The 16,364-nt window shown below is 31.0% G+C and overlaps 1 pseudogene; it reads right to left on the bottom strand.

Moving 5' to 3' along the window:
* Window positions 1–788: 788 nt before the first annotated feature.
* On the bottom strand, window positions 789–10,472 carry LOC149264282 (putative chloride channel-like protein CLC-g; annotated as a pseudogene).
* Window positions 10,473–16,364: the final 5,892 nt, after the last annotated feature.

Consider the following 16,364-nt stretch of genomic DNA (forward strand, 5'->3'; position numbering starts at 1 on the left):
ATCTCTAATCAACTTCAGTTTTTCTTCAATGAAAACTGTAAAACAACCAGAATATCACTACAATGATGCACCTTCAAAAGATTTCTATGAATGAATGCCAGTGCCACTGTGAAGAAACAGAGTTAACGTCAGCCTCAGGATGCTCTGTAAATCCTAGAACTTATGAAGAATAGATTATTATTAGTTTCCAGGAGTTAGGATCCAGGTGCCCAGATCCATCTGAAGTAAGAGAAGACTGCCACATTTTAGACTGGCCAATTTCAAATTAGGGCCTATATATCAACACTGTGCAATAACATGGACAATGTAAAATTTTATAGGTTGTTTATCTACCAATTGGTTATTTTCCATCAAATTCTCAAGTTTGATTGTAAAATTAATGTTCAGACTGCTATACTTCAATAAAAAGCTTATTAATAAAATAATATTTCAAAACATTACATCATTTTTTGTTTTAGAAATTTGCCCTCTACTTAATTTTGTATTGAAAAGATTGACCAAATTGTTACATCGATTTAAGTACTACTTGAAGTTTTTTCTAGGTACATTTCAGTTGAATTGTATGCTTCTTTATGCTTTACATAAAAGATTGCAACACTTTCTAGAATAATATTACAAGTTCTCTCTCTGAAAACCTATCATCTTAGCAAACTCGAGGCTTAAATTATGCAAAATGTATCCTCAAAAAATGTTTTCCGTAATGATATTACATCTGACACAATTTTCTCTTCACAGCTCTTCAATTTTTTTAGTTAGAAGTTGCTTGACTGCTGTTTTAATAGAGATGGCTATGCTCCGAACCTATTTGGTTTCCTTTCTTCAAGATAAGGATGAAGGCCAAAGATATGGGCAGGCATAAAGTCATACTGAGTTAGTATCCCAACAATTGGAAATCTTTGCAAAAGAAGGGAAACAAGAATGAGTACACGCTATAGAAAATTATTAAATTGTAATGGCATGGACAAAAATGAGCAATAGTTAATGAATTCTAACGCAAAGCTACCAGTGATGCTTAGTGTATGCCATTAAGGGTGTTCAAACATATTTGTAGTTGTACTTAACATAGTTCTTTTGAAAGATCGGGATAGAATGTGTAAAAACATGTGATATTGTTGATAAGCTGAAAGAGTGACAAAGACTATAGAATGTCTGGTAATTCTATCAGTAAACACTTACCCCTGATTCTTTAGGCACTACACAGAGATGCCGCAAGCCTAGATGCTGGAAAAGGGAAAATGCCTTTGTCAATGATGAGGTCTCCACAACAGTGTACGCTAAGGTATTGCAGAATGGATGTAAATCAACGTACATTTCCCGTTCCTCTTCACTTATTTCCATGTCTTCAATCTTCAGTCCTCTGCCTGAACCCTGTTTCGCAAAGTCCACAAAAGAGAATTTCTCCATTAATTCTCCAGAAAGAATAAACTGTGAAGGTTGAAACTCTTTCCTCTTCAGCAAAACCAACAAATGTGACCTGAGGGAAAGGCCATGGAAGAATGGTTTTTCTAATAGTGGAGGTTCATCTATGACTGGGAAGCCATTGTGTTTAGTATTCATCAAAATCTGGACAATGTTTCCAACTTTCTCTATTCCAGACAAGGTTACCAATGGACCTCTAACAACATCACCAGCAGTTAGGTCCCTTCAAGTGCACAATCTTGTCATACACACTGCTGTTGAGGGAATCAACTATTGTCTTCGATATTAATAGTACCAACATAATAAAAGGGAGTAATGAAAGGTTATTTGTTAGCTCCAAAAGAATAACACATAATGAAACTGTCATCCTCATTGAGCCTCCAAGAAAGGAAACTGCACCAAGCACAACATAAAGCCCCTGATCAATGTCTGTGAAGGATCCAATCAGCTCTCCAAGAGAACGCCCATACGCAAAACCCATTGAAATTATGGGTATGAAGAGACCCGCTGGAAGTAGCTCAATAGTCTTCTCAAGAAGGTAGTTGAAGACAGCTCCCAATACTGCTCTCATAACACCAAGTATGACTACAGGAAGCAGATCAATAAACCGATACTTGAACTTCACAGAACTCACATCAAACAATATCAGCCCACCATTTCCAAAGAGGCCACGGTTACCACTTTCACAATAATTTATGAATGCCTTCAGCACCATAGCAACCACTGCTGTCGTGAGAAATTTCCCCCAAAGAAGAGCACTCTGCCACCTGAGAAAGCATTCAAAATCAATATCTTTGTTAAAATATAATCTTTCATGTAGATTGAGATAGTCTCCCAGTTACTTGTGAGTCTATTCTAGAAAGTTGTTAATCCTAGATATTTCTACAAAGTTGTTAGACTTATGAGTTCTTTCTAAGAAAGTTGTTTATCCTAAGATTTTCGCTATTAAGAATCCCATGAGTTTCCAATCGTTTTTCATTCCTTGCTCTACTTGTGATTTTAACATGATACTTAACAGATGTGATACTCTTCAGAGAGAGGAAAGCAGATTGTGAAGGAGAACGAATAGCCGAAAGGAGATAGATCAGAGCATGAGGTCAAGGGAAAAGTAATTTGTCCTCGATAGATTCAAGCCATTCCTTGAGAAGAGCCAAGTTTCTGGTTTGCAGAGTTGCTAGCTCACGAATAGCTTTCACTATCTGTAAAGCCGCTACAGGGAAGACGCCCATCCTTGAGCCAAAACCATTTGCCTTTACTTCAACTAACTGCAGCTACTATTGCATTGAGCTGACACTATTGTTTCATTCTAGAGCACAAGGATTTTGGTAAATGTTGTTAAATATAAAGAGCTGTGAAGGTCAGGTATGAAGGTTTTTCTCTAAAAGGTATGCTATTAAATTCACCTAAAGCATTGGTTTAATTGGCCTCACATGGATGAGTGGATTATAACGAAATTAATTCGCCTCACATGGATCAGTGGATTATTAGATATTCCCAGTATACATAATGTTCCCCATATTACTTATTGAGAACTTTGTTTGGGAGGTGTATTTAAAGTGGGTTTTAATTATAATGACCTATTTTGAAGTTATATCCTTTGCATTATAAAGATTATTAATTGTGAACTCTTCATCAAAGGGTAGTGTTGATTCATCTATAGTTTTAAGTAACAATGTCGTGTAATCATAGGTTTGGATTCTTTGTGAATTTGTTTTCTTTTCATTATTGATCTTATAAAGTGAATTTTGGCATTATGGAAATTTAAAAATGGTATGTATAAGTAATATAGGATAACATGAACCGGTTTTTATTTGCAAAATCTTTGAGATTTTGTCTACGAAAATGAACATCTTCCTACCATTACAAGAATGTTGGGAACCAATGGAGAATGGGTTCGCAGAGCATAATCGAACAACAATGTAGGTTATGTATAATTCCCAGAAAATCAAATTGTAGAAATAAGAGAAAAAAAATAAAAAGGTCAAGGTCTGGATCCAGGGTTCAGTATATAACTCAATTTTGTCCAAGGTAATGAGAGTGTCTAGTACAAAGTAACCCTGAAATATTTTGGAGTTAGCATATCAAGGGAGAGAGTTTGAAACGTTGAAAATGAAGGAGGCATAGAACATAGAATAATCCATGACAAGAGTGATGGGAGTTGTAAATAAGCTCAGGGCTCATAGAAAGATTATTGTAGATCATAAAAATGTTGAAAATGTTCTTAGAGCGTACCTATGATGTTTGAGATGTTTTTCATTGTCATAGAAGAGTCCAAATATCTATTATAAATAATAGTAAAAGAATTAATGAGATATATTTTATCCCATGAATCAAGAATAAACATAGAAGGAGTCTTTGGAAATTGTGTTCCGAGACTCAAGAATCCATTGGTAGAGGTAGAGACAGAGGTCAAATGGGAAGAATTAATCATCAAACAAAAGGAATAACTATGCTAGAAAAACTAGGACAATCAAATTAGCCTAGTCACTCTCAAAATTAGAGAGGAAGAGGTGGAAGATGGACAAACAAGTTCAAGTTACAATGTTACTATTGCAAAATTTATGGATACAATGAAAGTTAATGCAGAAAGAAACAATTAGGTCTGAACAAGGGTGGAACTACTATATTCAACAAAGAAGAAGGGACATATGAGTCAATATTCATTTCATGTCAAATCACTAAAGAAAATCACAATAAGTATCTTCGGTTGTTGGATAGTGGTTGCAACAATCACATGATAGATGACAAAAAACATCTTTTAGTATTGATAGCTATGTTCAATTTTAAATTACATTAGGAGATGAGTATCATGTCAAGACCCATTAGGATAATTTTGAGGTATAAAATAGGTCTTCTAAGGAAAATAATAAAATATTATTAAAGATTAATAAAATAAATGTTATGAATTAAAAAAAAATTATACCTTTTTATTGTATTTTCTACTTATCTCCTTTTAGGTATACTCATATTTCAAGTGTGTGCACTCATTGGATGTGGAATTAGATTTTTCATCCAACGAGTACCCACTTTCCATATCTTTTAGTAGATTAACACCAACAAAAATTCAAAAACATGTTCTTGCATATATTTTGAATTTATCTTGGTGTTGATCTACTAAAAAATATGCAAAGTGGGTACTCTATCGATGCAAAAATATAATTCCCCATCCAATGAGTGTACACATTCAAAATTTGAGCAAAGATACGAAGAGATATGTCAAAAACATGATTAAAAAAATAGTTTTCTTCTTTTCCCTCCAAAATATTCTCCCTTGGGGATGACATCATTATCTAGAATCCTATTGGTTTTTTGAAGTTGATTTTATTAGTACATTTTTCATTTTGAGGCCCACATTTTTACCTCAAAATACCTCTAATGATAGGCAAAGATGTTCCGCTTGTTATGAATAAGAAAAGTGAATAGAAATATATTCTTAATGTCTTTTATGTACCAAATCTTAGACACAATATGTTAAGTATTAGATAGTTGAATCAACATGGTTATGATGTTAGATTCAAAGACTCCACATACACAATCTTAGATAAGTCACCCAATAGAAGATTTGTTGCAAAGGTCCAAGTGACAAAGAATACAAATTTTCCGTTGAATCTAAGAAGCGTAAATCCATCACAATCATATGCACAAATTTCTCAAGCATATCTCAGACTTGGTAGTGGCATTTTAGTCACATACATTTTACGAGTCTTAATTTCTTACAGAAATATTCAATGAACAAACCATCACTTGTCAAAGTTTCATTCTTAGAAAAAATCAAAGGGGAAATTTTCCGAAGGCGTCATACAAAACCAAAGAACATATAGAACTTCTCTACACAGATCTATGTGGAACCATAGAAACAGAGTTCATTGGTGAAAGCTTTATTTTCTGACATTTATTGATAATTTTAGTAGGAAAATTTGGGTGCATTTCCTCAAAAATAAATCATATAAATTCACAATGTTCAAAGAATTTAAAGGGTATAGAAGAGAAGAAAATTTGCAAATATGTCAAAGTGCTTAAATGAGATGGAGGACAAGAATGTCACTAAAGGTGTTTGCAAAATTTTGTATACAACAGGGAATTAGAAGACAATTCACCACCGTATATACTCCACAATAAGATGGAGTGGTTGAACAAAATAATCATATCATTATGAACATCGAAAGGAGTATGCTCAAAAGTGTAGTGAATTGTTCAAAGCCTACAAGTTTTATAATCTAGTCACTGAGAAATGAGTGGTGAGAAAATATGTAAAATCCCTGGAGGAAAAATCTTGGAGTGATCTAAGAGAATGAAGCAACGGGTAGTATAAATACATCTCTCAAAATAAATGAATAGGTGGGAAGCTTAGGGTAGCAAGTCCCTCCACCAATATTTCCAAGATTGCATCAAGTCCATACACCAATATTGTCAAGATTACAGGTGCAAAGAAAAGAAGATGGTTCTTCTTCCATGAGAGTAGAGAGCTAGTAAATTCAGCGAGAACTCAAATAAATAGTCTATTTTCTAGCAGTGAGTCAGTAACTTTAGTAAGAAATTAGAAAAAAAGGAGCTTAGGGGAAATATATAAGCAATGTGATGGCATGTATCAGCAAGTTAATTTTTCCTTATTATCCCATCAGCCTACTTATTTTGAAGATATAGTGAAAGAAGAACATTGGATACAGGCCATGAATGAAGATATTGAAGCTATTGAAGGAATGAGATGTGGGATCTTGTTGATCTCCAACTAATAAAACTCACATTGGTGTTAAGTGTGTGTATAAGACAAAACTAGATGAGAAGAGAAATATAAGGCAAGGCTAGTTTCCAAAGGATTTGCTGAGTAAAAAAGTGTTGAGTATGGTGAAACCTTTGCTCTAGTAGCAAATGGTAATTTTATGAGATGGATATAATGTTAGCTTTCTTGAATGGAAATTTAGAAGAGGAGGTGTATGTAGATCAACCACTTGTATTTTAAATAAAAGGCTAAAAGTAAAAAGTCTATAAGTTGAAAAGAGCATTGTATGGCTTGAAGCAAGCTCCATGAGCTTGTTATAATCAAATTGACTATATTTCATCAACAATGGATTCAAAAGAAGCAACAATAAACCTACACCCTATACCAAATCAAATCAAGGTAATATGTTGATGACCTTGTATATACAGAAAAATTGATGTTAGATGAATTCAAGGCTACTATGAAAATAGAATTTGAGATGACAAACCTTGGTCTCATAAAGTACTTTTTGGGAGTTGAAGTTAAACAATCTACTCAAGGATTTTTTCATATGTCGACAAAAATATGTTATACATATATCAAAGAGGTTGATGATGGAGAAATGGAAATTAACAGACATCTGTTGCAACATCAACAAAATTGGGCAAGCAAGATGATGGACTAGTAGTTGATTCAATATAGACAATGATTTTGTTGATAGTATTGGTAACAGAAAAAGCACCTCGAGATGTGCTTTTCATTTGGATACAAAATTGATCTCATGAGCTTTTAAGAAAAAATCCATTGTCTCAATATCTTCTACATAAAAGAAAATGTGCTAAGAGGATTCTTGAAAGATATTGCATATGTGAAGAAGGATCCAACTCCTATTTTTTGTGACAACAACTCAACAATTGCATTGCAAAAAAAACCATGCATTCACAAGAAAAGAAAGCACATTTACAGTTGTTATCACCTCATTCGTAATCTTGTCAACAATGACAACATATCTCTTCAATTTTGTGGATTTAGATATCAACTAAAAAATATCATTCACAAAGCATTTGGAACTTTTTTTTTTTGAATATCAAAAGCAACACTTATAGTATCATTGCTAATAAGCAACAATAATTGGTGCACGGAATGCTGTGCCCACACCAATGGATTCAAAAGAAGCAACAATAAACCTACTCCATATACCAAATCAAATCAACGTAATATGTTGATGACATGGTATATACAAAAAAATTGATGTTAGATGAATTCAAGGCTACTATGAAAATAGAATCTGAGATGACAAACCTTGGTCTCATAAAGTACTTTTTGGGAGTTGAAGTCATACAATCTACTCAAGGATTTTTCACATGTTGACAAAAATATGTTATACATATATCAAAGAGGTCGATGATGGAGAAATGGAAATTAATAAACGTCTATTGCAACATGAACAAAATTGGGCAAGCAAGATGATGGACCAGGAGTTGATTCAATATAGACAATGATTTTGCTGATAGTATTGGTAACAAGAAAAGCACCTTGAGATGTGCTTTTCATTTGGGTACCAATTTGATCTCATGAGCTTTTAAGAAAAAACCCGTTGTCTCAATATCTTCTGCATAAAATAAAATGTGCGAAGAAGATTCTTGAAAGATCTTGCATATGTGAAGAAGGATCCAACTCCTATTTTTTGTGACAACAACTCAACAATTGCATTGCCAAAAAATCCATACATTCACAATAAAAGCAAGCACATTTACAGTTGTTATCACGTCATTCATAATCTTGTCAACAATGATGACATATCTCTTCAATTTTGTGGATTTAGAGATCAGCTAGCAAATAACATTCACAAAGCAATGGGAACTTTTTTTTTTTGAATATCAAAAGCAAAACTTATAGTATCACTGCTAATAAATGTAACAATTAAAAATAAGAGGGGCATTAAAATATATCTCTCCAGCTAATTAAATTACTTTGGTGTTAGATATTTGTAGAAAAAAATGTTTTAAATATTAAAAAAAAACTATTAGTCTATATTTTTTTCTATAAAAATTGTTAGCTGTAATATTTTCTACAAAAATAGATCTTCTAGTCAATAATGAAAAAGTTTAACCATAACCATAAATTTCTAATTTTTTTTCATTCTATTTCTATTTTTTAATTTAACAATCTCACTCGTTTTTTTCCTTTTGTTTTACTAATATAAAATCATAAGCTGCATATGCACTGACTTCATTATTTTGAGCCACGGTGCTTTTTGTCATAAACATATTTCCATAGTTTGATACTACTTGATTATAGGTCACATCTTTACCTGACACACGGGCATAGGTGCTTAAGCATATATCCAAAAACACTAAAATTGAATAGCAAAGGAAATGTTGACATGCCATGTTGATATTTCTTCTAGTGCAAAGACCACACCACCCATTGGCACACAGAATGTTGTGCCACACTAGCAACAACACCACAAGTGACAAGATCATGCCTATCTTGAACATTTTTGAAGTACCTCAGCCATCTCCATGTTAGACGATAACATTTTGAACCACCCTGACCAAGCAGAGATGCTATGCAAGACTCGGTGTGTATCAAGGGACCTTCCTTCCCCAACACCAATCCAGCAGACACAACACATATACTTCCAAATACCTACACATACCCATGATTTAATAACCATTTAAAAAAATTGAAACCCCAGAAACGTTAGATTCTGACTTTCACATATGCAGCTACACTTTTGGACATTTTCCACAGTACCATTGAGTAAATCATAAATGATCTTATACTTCAGCTGCATTTTTCATGGGGGGCTTGAATAGACAACTCCGCATTTGTTTAACCATTCATAGACGTTAACAATTCATGGGAATTTAATTGTTCTTGGTGTGTACATACCTTAATAAAAAGGGTATCTGGACCTAGAAATCCTGGCAGATCCACCCCATTGAGGTAACCCTTGATTTCTGGCACACCAGCCCCTGCTGCGGTTGGTGAAATATAAGCAGTAAGCACTACTACCAATAAAGTTAGTGCTAAATTACCACCTGTTAACACTGAAAAGGCTAATAGATACCTGCATCGCAATGTTTCAACCATCTGTCAAAATAATAAAATTGAGAACCAATAGTATTATTGCAGTTAAGAACAACTCATCATCAAATAGTAGAAATTCAATATAAACAGACTACTACCATTTAAGTCAACAACAACTCATCATCAAATGGTAAAAATTCAATATAAACAAACGAATTGATAGGTCAATGAGGATGGATTAATTCATCGACGTTTGTTTCTCTTTGTGTAACATTGCATAATCTAGATGGTTTGGGTACATGGTATATCCACATCATAATAGAAACATTGCACTGAATATAGATGGTTTGGCTACAATATGGTATATCAACATCATAATAGCAATATTAGGATATTAACTTGAATATATTGTGAAAGGAAAAAATATGTAAAGAGAAAATTCGGTTCTTTTCTCATTAGTATGATCCACACTGATGCAATCATATTTGTTCAATGGGTGCATTCACATTACAACTATGATCCACACTAACATGGATTCAATTTTGTCTGTGTTTTTCTTGAATTTAATTTCATTACAAGAATATTCTGGAATAAAATATATAAGGAGTTCAATTGCTAGACCTCACTCACTTCTATCTATTAGATTCTGGAATCTACAATCTAAATAGAATTGACAGTTGTTTTCCTAACTATGCACTAAGTTTATATAATCCATTACATCCATTAAATATTGAATATGGAGAGTATTGACTATAACGCAAACCCATCTTTGTGTTACATATCATAGCCAAGTTTAAATGGGTATGTGAGTGTGAAAATAGAGCAGAGTATGGGCTTCCATATATAAATGTAAAGAGAATTCATACTATAATCTCTACCTATTCTGCAATATCAATTGAGATGAAATATGGAATTTTAACCCCGCAATGTTTTGTGTTGCCAGGTTAAGAAAGGCTGCAATGAGGCCAATAAAAAAGGCCAACACCCATTTGAGGATTAGGTATTGAAATAATTCTACAATTTTTTGGATCTTCAATCTTGTTTGAACAAATCGTTTGCGATAATTCTGCGCGTTTATACACAAGGTAAAAATTATGAGTAGGCATCAAGGTAAAAATTATGAGTAGCCATAAATACACTAGCAAAATAATGCAATTTTGGATAAAATTCGAAGAGAAGAAAAATGGGTTGTACTCTCTAGTGGTGAGAGTTGTGCTCAAACAAGAGCTGTCTGAGAACTGGGATATGCAGCAGACCCAGTACGTTTCCTGTCTCTTTGTTTTAGAAAAGGTTGGTCTAACCTTTCTTCCGGCGGCATTGTAACTGTATTTTTCGCATGGTTGATATTCCTATTGGTATCCATTGCTCACTAAATAATATTTATCAATGCACATAACAAATTCATGTAGTTTTAGGGCTCTGGAGTGGTCGTTTTAGAAGGAAACAGATGCCACGCATACATTCTCCACAACTATGTGGATTGCAATGTCGAGTGGATCAAACTTGAGATTAATAACTGTGGAAGCGAAGAGTTTTCAGATGATTTGAAGATCGAATTCTACCTGCCCAAGAATCGATCAGACGTTTTAATGGGCTTTTCGCATTGGGTTGATAAAGCAATAAAAGATGACAAGAATATAACTTTATGTTCAAACATAGTTACCGATCAAACGAGAAAGTGATCTGGTACTCATTTTTCTGAGGTAGCAAAAAATTACTTGATTTTGAAAAGTGGCGATGCCAAAATAAACTTTTTTTTTAACATATCTTTGGTACTTTAAATTTTCTTTTGTATCAAGTATGAACATTTTTTTTTCGATGTTAGTGATTTTCATGTTGATTTTGAAAAGTTCTGATGCAGCGTCAACTCCTTTGTTTTCTATATGTTTATGTAGTGTTAATTAATATTTCAATGGACATCAAATAATTGTCACAAACACAATAATTTTAAACATTTCACAAAAATACAAAATTTCTATATAAATATAATGAAAAAAATACACATTTTCAGAATTTTTGTAAAAAAAGTTATGTCATTTAAACGATTTTTATGGGAAAATCCTCACAGAAAAACTTTTAAAAATAGCATTTTTTTATGAATTTTATGTTAAAAACAGTAATAAACACAGGGTTTTTACAAAAAAAAAAATTATTCGCATAAAAAGTAGAGTGAAAATCAGATAATACAAATATTGAACATATAACAACAATAATCAAATGTTCATTCTTCTCATAAAATCTCAAAGTCAAAACATTACAAATAAAACTAATGAAGATCTCTCAAAATTGAGTTTGATTTGCAATCATAACTTAAATGTCATCAACAATATCATATAATCCATATTTATCGTCTTCTGCAACTTCATTATTTTCTTCTTCCACAATGTTTCCTGCTTGAGTTTCCTCATTTTCCTCATCTACTAAATATTTCATGTCTACAAATCTCCCAAAGTGTCATTTTCCAATCATTCCATATAGTGGTGGATGTGGTTCCTCTGCCTTTTTTTCCACACGTGATTAATTAAAATCTCCTTTCCTCAAACCACCTTCTTGCATTTCATCCGGAATAAATTGAAGAGCTTTAATTCTTTCTTGAATAAAATTTCATTGTAGAAGGTCTCTTTCAATCACAATGCAATTTATTCCTCTTTGTAGGCAACATTCTAGTGTTGTACCTAATCATCAAGCACAAAAACAAAAAGTAAGTAAATTAGTATAAACACATAAAAACAAAAAAACAAAATATTAAAATTCAATTTTATATATTAAAACTAATACCTGAACCTGAAAATAAATCCAAAACCCAATCTCCTTCATTTGAACATAAATCTATAAGATAGTTAATCAATGTTTGTGGTTTTTTATAAATGTTAAATATCTCCCCTTTTGCATCTTTATCCTCAAATGTTAACTTTTTTACAACAGCGTCATGATCCAGTACTTGGCTATGACTCTTTCCATCTACTTGATTCAGAAGAATGGACCTATAGTTATCATCTTTTGCCCAACATTCAACATGGATGAACTCACAATCACTTGTAATTGGATGATCTTTGGAAGAAATAAGATTTGACTTTTTCCTATAACACGACATAGTAAAAGTTCAATCCACTTGTATATACAAAAAAATTACATTAATCAAACATACAATTTCAATGTCTTACCATGTAAGCTGCATCCTTGAATTTGATTTTCCTTTGCAGCTTGTTAATAACATTGCAAATTGTGTGTCTGAATGAAATGTCACAAATCTCCAAAGTGGTGATGGGGTGACTTCTTGAAAGCCCCTAACCACTTTATTAAAATCTTGATAAGTGTAAGGCTCACTATCATATTCAATATTTGGGAAATTGAAACCATGAGGAATGCCTGCAATAACCAAGGCATATTTCCTTTTAGGTATGAGTTTTGCAATGTCTTCACAGTCACCTTGTATTATTTGATATTGGATAGCCGCCAGCCCATTACACATGAAATGAGCAAGAGTAGGATCAAGTTCAAAATTCCTAAGACACTGCTTTCTTAGCCTTTCCAACTTAATTTTTTCAAAGAAACTTTTGAAAGTATTTGGTACTCCATTCGCATTCTTCTTTGAAATCTTTAATGAAATAAATAAATATAAATATAAGTAATATAATCAAATAAAAAATTATATGAATAAAATGAATGTAAAAATCAACATACCTTTTTGAATTCAAGATAAAAATCTTTAAGTGTTGCTGTAGAACTTGATTCTGGGTAGTTGAGTACAACATCATTCCAACTCTCTTCATTCAACATTTTAACCATATGTTTTTGTATTTTCATATAAATCTTATGACTGAATAAATAAAGTAAAAATTGTTAATATAATGATATGTATAACAAATAATACCAACAAAAATAAGTTATATTTAAAAGAAAATTATAAGCTAAGAAAAAGTAAAAGTAATTGAACAAACTTACTTTTGAAATTCCAAGCACATTTCCTCCAATGACAATTCACCTCACTTCAAATGACATAATATTGATTTGACTAGTTTTTCATCTTTCACACCTTGCATTGTTCTCCAAGGTGTGATAGTCATATCATCTGGAAGTTGTTTCATTTCAGGACCTGTCTTACTGTTGGTACATATTATGGGCTTATGCTTTTTAACCTTCTGATTTTTTATGCCAATATTCTCCCACAATTTGAAAATGGCATTAATCAATTCCCATATATCCCCTATTCTAAATGTCAGCTAAAAAATGTTATCTATGCCTCTGAACAGTTCTGAATTTACTTTTCCACCTTTTTATTGGATTATATTCTCAATTTGATAACCTCTTTCCATACAACATTCCTTCCAAAAGCTTAAACTGACATTAAGCTTATCCCCACCACATTTTTCTAAAAATTCATTATGAATAAATCTGACCCTTTGAATGAAAGTCATAGACATTCTATACTCATTATCTGCATTATGTTCCCATGCTAATAACTTTGCCTCCGTTTCTGTTAAATCAACATAAATGATGCATTTCACTGTTTCAAAAAGATAGTTTCCAAGATATTCCTCGATAAAATGTCTTTTGGCCTCTGCTGAATGGTTCCCTCTAATTACATAATATCTGTAGTCAAAACATCGTTTCCTATCAAATGCCTCCTTATTGGGAACTTGATTTAGATCAACAAGAATCACATAAGGCACCACATGTGCATATGGATTGTACCTAAACAATATTTCCAAAATATGGAAATATAGGTGATGTGCCTTTCTAATTTGATATTGAGATTGTCCTTCATTTGACCTATAGCATTGGGTGACATTAAGCTCAAATATTTTGCCACCATTAATTAATTTATTCTTCCTCATGTTATTCTGAATGGCATTTTGTTTTGTTTTCATAATGCCATCCTCTAAATTAGCACCTAGTGTTATGATTTCTTTGTTCCCTTTAGAACTTTCACTTTGTTCTTCACTGTTGCTTATGATTTTAATAGATGTTGACATTTCTTCTTCTATAGAAATAATCTCCTCATCATCAAGTGGAAGAGCAACATCCATGGGCATTTTTTTCAATGTTTTATCTCTTTTCTCCTTTTCAACAACTGTTCTAACCTCCTCTTCACTAATGGAAACATATTTTTGAGCTTCAGCGTGAGCTACAACTACCACATCTTCAAAAGAAACATGTTTACCTTTGTTAGATTGACCTACTGTATGGATTCTTTGTTGATCCCCTGCATGTACCATTGTAGTGTTATGGATTGTTGATATTTGTCTCATTCTCTTTTCATGTTCTAACTCTATATGGAAATTTCTGATGGCATTCATAATATTTGGTTCCATATAATAAATATTGTCCAACATCATTGAAAGACTCTCAGCGAAATCCTATCAAAGAAAATAAACTATGTCAATGATCAATCATTTATAAACAAGATCATTACAATAATACATTACACATAAATATAAATAAGCATACTTACCATGTTATTTGAAATGTTGGATGAGATTTCTTCACACAATGCTGTAGATTCTTGATCTGTGTCATACTTGTACTTTTCGAGACGATATCTAACCTTTTCATGTGACTTGGGCAATTTTGCAAGAACATAAACATTGTTTGAATTCGGCACCAAACATATGTCCCATACTCTGCCTATCACCTAAAACGGTTCACCCAAATAAATCATACCACAGTATAGATAGAGATGTGTAGTATCATCAGATTCAACATCTTGAATATGCCATGTAAACTCTGTTTTATTTATTTCTCGTGAATTCATCCATTCAAAAACAATCTTTGGTGCACTTGATGGGCCAGTTGGTCGACTTTTACTTCTGGTATGTTTGACAATCTTCAAAACGTGTCCACCTGCAATTTTAGCTGATGGAATTGTTGCTTTTGTTTCAGACATATTCACAGAGACCTTCCTTGATGCCATCTTCCTTATATATATATATATATATATATATAAATTAGTTAATAAAAAAACCATATATATTACTTAAAAATTTAAAAAAATAAAATAAAAAATTTCACACTATAATTGTTATTTAAATATAAAAATAAGTTAAACTATATCTAATTTAAAAAAAAATTATAAAAATTATGTCTACAAATTTATAAAAAATTTATTATATACAAAATTTATTTATATATTTTTAAAATTAATAAAAATAAATTATTAAATATAAATTAAAACAAAAAAAACAAAAATCAATCTAATATGATTTGTATCTGCATTTTTATAAAAATATAATTACATATTAAATTTTAATTATTAAAATAATATATATATATATATATATATATATAAACAAGTTTTAGATATTGAGAAAAAACCAAAAAACCAAATTATATATATAAAATTTTAAATTATTAAAAATTAAGAAATTATATATAATTTTTAAATTTTTTTTTTTTTTTAATTATTACATATTCAATTAAAAAATAATAAAATCAAAATAATATACATGAAAAATTTATAATATTTTTTTTTATTATATTTGAATTTTAGAGAAAATGTATTAATAAAATTATATTAAAAGTTTATATATAAATATTTTTTTATTATTTTAAAATTATATAATAATTTTATAATTACAATTTTATTAAAATTTTATTTTTTTTAAAACATATTATATTAATTAAAAAAAATAATTTGAATTTTTTTTTTAACCTATTATATTAATTAAAAGAAAATATAATTTTTTTAAACATATTATATTAATTAAAAAACAGAAATAAATTTCAATTTTTTTTAATGTAATATATTAATTTAAATATATATATATATATATATATATATATATATTAAATTTTAAATTTTAATTTTTTTTATTTCTAAAACATATTATATAAATTTTAAAAAAACACAAATAATTCTAAAAACATTAGTAATTTTTTTGGTTTTTAATTTTTTAATAATTAGGTTTTTTATTAAATTAATTTTTTAATAATTAATTTTTTTATTAATATAAATTTTTTTATTAAAGGAAAAAATTATTGGGCTCATCCTTTAGCTACGGGCTAGGGGCCTAGACGGGCCGAAGGGGCTACACACAACTCACCTCCACTCGCGCCGGCCCCCGGCCAGCCACCAAAGGGTCGGGCTTGAAAAAAAAGAAATTTTGTTGTAATCTTTTTTAAAACAAAAAAACTAACCAATTTTTTATTTTTTATTTTATTTTTTTTATTAATTTTTTTTTTCAAAAAAAACATTAAATTAATAAAAAAA

Source organism: Pinus tabuliformis, chromosome 6, assembly GCF_031772625.1.
Source record: "Pinus tabuliformis cultivar Carrire ecotype Pingquan chromosome 6, CPIR1, whole genome shotgun sequence".
In the NCBI taxonomy this organism is placed as follows: domain Eukaryota; kingdom Viridiplantae; phylum Streptophyta; class Pinopsida; order Pinales; family Pinaceae; genus Pinus; species Pinus tabuliformis.